The 4,811-nt window shown below is 42.9% G+C and overlaps 1 non-coding gene across 1 annotated transcript; it reads right to left on the bottom strand.

Annotated features, from left to right (window-relative positions):
* Positions 1–471: 471 nt before the first annotated feature.
* Positions 472–590, bottom strand: LOC138361881 (5S ribosomal RNA). The gene has a single exon (XR_011227252.1). It is a non-coding gene; the product is annotated as a 5S ribosomal RNA (ribosomal RNA).
* Positions 591–4,811: the final 4,221 nt, after the last annotated feature.

Genomic DNA, 4,811 nt, shown 5'->3' with positions numbered 1-4,811 from the left:
TTTAAACAGAAAAGATTTGTACATACAAATACTTTTAAATTATCATTTATTTGTGGAAATGGCATTTACGTCATTAAATTGATACCTCAGCATCAAGTGTCCTGCAGTGGTCCAGTGGTAAAGTGTATATAAGTGATGCGTATTCTTGGAGTTGCGAGTTCAAACCCGGATTAAGCTATATATATATATATATATATATATATATATATATATATATATATATATATATATATATATATATATATATATATATATATATATATATATACAACATGTTTTGTTTTGGTTGTTTGTTTTTGTATAAAGCCTCACACACTATATTAAGCGAGTTTGTTTTAAACATGACATACATATTAATTCATTTTACCAGGCCTTATTCCACACAACTCCGTGAATTTCCCGTGGAGCCAGCCAGCCAGCCATTCAAACAAAAACAAACGAAACAAAACAAAACAAAACAAAAAACATTATTGCCAACAGCATTTGGTGTTCCCAGGCGGTCACCCATCCAAGTACTAACCAAACCCAACGTTGCTTAACTTCGCTGATCGGACGAGAAGCGGTGTTCTCAACGTGGTATGGCCGTTGGCATGAGACTGCCTACACATTGTGGCTAATAACCAACTCTTTTTAGTCATCACGGCAGGATACGGACCTTCTTGTGGTGTCTTAATGGTAATTGTATCCTAACATATTTTTGTCTCCTTGGCATGGATATTTAACATCGTTTATTCAGTCTTGGGTTTATGTTCTTTCGCCATTTACAGACATTTTACATCTACCTACTTCCTCAGCCTACCCTGCCAATTTCTAATGAATTTGTGGATTTTCTTTTGTAATACATACATGTGTGTGCTCATCTGCTCTTCAGTTTTTATGATATTTGTCTCATCTGTCCTGCTTTATGATACTTTTACAAAGAACATGAACAAATGCTTCTATTTTAGAGAAGATATGGGATCCAGGTTTCGGAGCCGTAAAACCAACCGTCGTGATTGGTGGACGAGTTGCCAGGTTGCAGCTTCTGTACCGTGCCGGCACATAAATAGGTTCGGCTCAAGCGGCGGCAGCATCATTCCCCCGTGACTGTCTGAGCGTCTCTCATCACCTTGGTTATCTCATCATCATCATGGTAGAAGCAAAGCCTACCAAGAAGGCTGCGGCTGCTGCTGCTGCTGCTGTGGTGGCCACCACCAGGAAACCTCGCGTCCAGGTTGCTCACCCGAAAACTAGTCAAATGGTTCTAGCCGCGGTCGCAGCACTCAAAGACCGTAAGGGCTCGTCTCTACAAGCAATCAAGAAGTACGTTGTTGCCAACAACAAAGTCGAGGCTGCCAAGATCGCCATTTACATCCGAAGATTTCTCAAGAAAGCAGTGGCTGACGGCATTCTTGTTCAGACCAAGGGAAGTGGAGCTAGTGGATCATTCAAGCTGGCCGTAGCAGAGAAGAGGGCCGTTCTAACTCCCAAGAAAGCCACCACAACCAAGAAACCATCTACAGCAGCAAAGAAGGCCGTGGTAACTCCCAAGAAAGCCGCCACAAGCAACAAACCACCTACAGCCTTGAAAAAGAAGCAGCAGCAGCAGCAGCTTGTTGTTGGGAACAAAAAGCCCAAAATAAAGAGAGCTTCAAAATCTCCCAAACCACCCAAGGCAAAGAAAGCTGTCAAGAAAACAACAAAGGCAAAATAAACGACGACATGCAAGCAGCATGAATACACATGACAATAAACATCCAGGCCTCCCCCCTCAGTGGAGGGGCCTCATATGATTCCAAAAAGAGTTTAGTTTTGTAGACAAATAAATCATTACTTTTGGGGTAGATTTACTCTGTATATTATATATATATATATATATATATATATATATATATATATATATATATATATATATATATATATATATATATATATATATATATATATATATATATATACACACATACATGGGTGAGGTGATATGGTACCAAAGTTTTGGGTGAGGTGATTGACATTTACACAAGATAAAACACGAACCAATGGGAATAAAAACATAAGAATGGAAGTAACTGCAGAAGGCCTATTGGCCCATAACACAAGCACTTCCTCTTGATGCTTCTATATTGGTTCGGAGTCTTGAAGCTATAATATATATATATATATATATATATATATATATATATATATATATATATATATATATATATATATATATATATATATATATATATATATATGCACACAAAACTAAATAGTCTTGTTAGACAAATTGCCCCTATTAGAGGCAAGTTGACTAACAAGCCGAATGACTGCAATTGTTTTGAATTTGAGTTAAATCTAACATAGAAATGTAATCAAACCTAACCTAACCTATGCTAACCCAAGCTAAGCTAACCTAACCTAACCTAAGCTAAGCTAACCTAACCTAACCTAACCTAACCCAGCAATTCATGATCTTAATATAATACTGTTAATTGGATAAACCAATTTGGAAAGAAATGTTCGAAAATAACAAAATTAACTGTTCTTGTTAGGAAAATTGGGCCTTGCATACTTGTCCCAATAGTGTGGTTCTCGCTTTTAGGTACGACATAAACGTATACCTAAGTTGAGAGAGAAAAAGATTCGCACTCAAACATGCATATCGATTGCCAGTCCTGAATTCTGGGTAGATATTCGTGTCCTCCCTTTTCATTTACCATCATTTGGATACTATCAAAACAGCTCTGAGAAGGATAAAATGAATAAAACGGGTAGCTCACTCATGTAAAAAGGAAGAGTTGGGAAAGATCTCTCTCTCTCTCTCTCTCTCTCTCTCTCTCTCCCTCCCCCCCCCCCCCCCCCCCCCACCACCAATGATCCTGCTCTGCTAGTATATAACGGAACAAACCTTCCCCCCCCCCACCCCTCCCTCCCCAATCAGAGTCCCTTTAAGCATGCGAGGATAAAAAATAGATTTCATAAGACCCAATGTGCTAGCTGATATCAAAACAATTTATGTTATCGTCTATTAAGCCCTTCAGTAAAAAAGTATAGGGACCTAATTAGGTCCCGTTTTGAGGTGGTGGTGGGTGGAATCGATGGATTAGCCAAGCTCTTATCCGCCGAATCCGTAGAGGGTACGACCCTGGCGCTTCAGAGCGTACACCACGTCCATGGCAGTGACGGTCTTCCTCTTGGCGTGTTCCGTGTAGGTTACAGCATCACGGATGACGTTCTCGAGGAACACCTTCAGGACGCCACGGGTCTCTTCGTAGATGAGACCCGAAATACGCTTCACGCCGCCACGACGAGCTAAGCGACGAATAGCGGGCTTGGTGATGCCCTGGATGTTGTCACGTAGCACCTTACGATGACGCTTGGCGCCACCCTTTCCGAGTCCCTTGCCTCCCTTGCCGCGTCCAGTCATGGTGTTGAAGTTGTGTGAATAATAAAATTTCGGATGAATGAATGAATTAAATATAGGTCAAGATACCCTAATGGGTGAGCGTGGAAGTGGGGATAGGGGAAGAATTAGTGGGGGTGAGAGGAAGGGTTTTTAGTATGAGGTAAAGTGCCAGGGCTAGACCCAGCTGCATGGCATTGAAATCGTTATGACCAGACTAGGCAGTGAAGGCAAGGAATCGGATCTGTGACAACAATTCGTCTTTTCTGAGCACCCACGGAGACAGCAGCAATTTCGGCACGATTTCCCCAGACTATATCCCGTCAAGCGGACGTACTTGTAGCATGGCAACTCCTAACTCCTGCCTGTCCTTACTTTATGCTTGTACTCGAGCAGAAACACGGCTTTCTCACAACGCTTTCAAAACTGCAGTTGCCTACTCGTCTGTTTCACGTCTCTGTGAAATGACTTTTGCACAAATCCAAAAAATAGAGCAAAATCAGCGATAATAGTGTTTGAGGTGAGCTGCCTGTTGGCTGCAGCCAGAGGAAGGAGGGGAGGGGCAACGGGGTGACGTAGGCGAGTCGAGCAGCCAATGGCGCTCGAGCAAGCGCCTCGAGACGGCGTATATAAGCAAAAATTTTTCGGCGCCGGCCATCACAAACCACAGTTGTTCACCATGGCTCGCACCAAGCAGACTGCTCGCAAGTCCACGGGAGGCAAGGCTCCTCGTAAGCAGCTGGCCACCAAGGCAGCACGCAAGTCTGCTCCTGCCACAGGGGGCGTGAAGAAGCCTCACCGTTACAGGCCCGGAACGGTCGCCCTGCGTGAGATCCGTCGTTACCAGAAGAGCACAGAGTTGCTCATCAGGAAACTTCCCTTCCAGCGTCTGGTGCGCGAGATTGCCCAGGACTTCAAGACCGATCTTCGCTTCCAGTCGTCTGCCGTCATGGCTTTACAGGAGGCATCCGAGGCTTACCTGGTCGGTCTCTTCGAGGACACTAACCTCTGTGCCATCCACGCCAAGCGTGTCACCATCATGCCAAAGGACATTCAGCTTGCTCGCCGTATCCGTGGAGAGCGTGCATAAGCTAAAACGACCACCCTAGTATACACCAAACTCGGCCCTTCTCAGGGCCAAAATATCCTTCTAAGGAGATTTCAGACATTCCTAGCATCAGTCATATGAATTAACCTTCATCTATACATATAATAAATAAATAAATACAATAATTTAGGTGTCATACATACACTGTACACGTGATATCAATAAATCAAGTCATTTGTAGTACAACCTGTCCTCTTACAAACAAAACGCCGTCGCTTTTCATTCTTATGCACTGCCAAGGATCCTTCCCCCCCCCCCCCCCCCCCCCTCCAAAAAAAAAAAAAAAATTGTCATACTGTACTAGAAATAAAAGCAGCTTGTATAAGTGACATACTGTCC

This window comes from Procambarus clarkii, unplaced genomic scaffold (assembly GCF_040958095.1).
Source record: "Procambarus clarkii isolate CNS0578487 unplaced genomic scaffold, FALCON_Pclarkii_2.0 HiC_scaffold_957, whole genome shotgun sequence".
Classification (NCBI taxonomy): Eukaryota; Metazoa; Arthropoda; class Malacostraca; order Decapoda; family Cambaridae; genus Procambarus; species Procambarus clarkii.
Note: the sequence above shows the minus strand (reverse complement) of the source record. Positions and strands in the feature narration are given on the sequence as shown.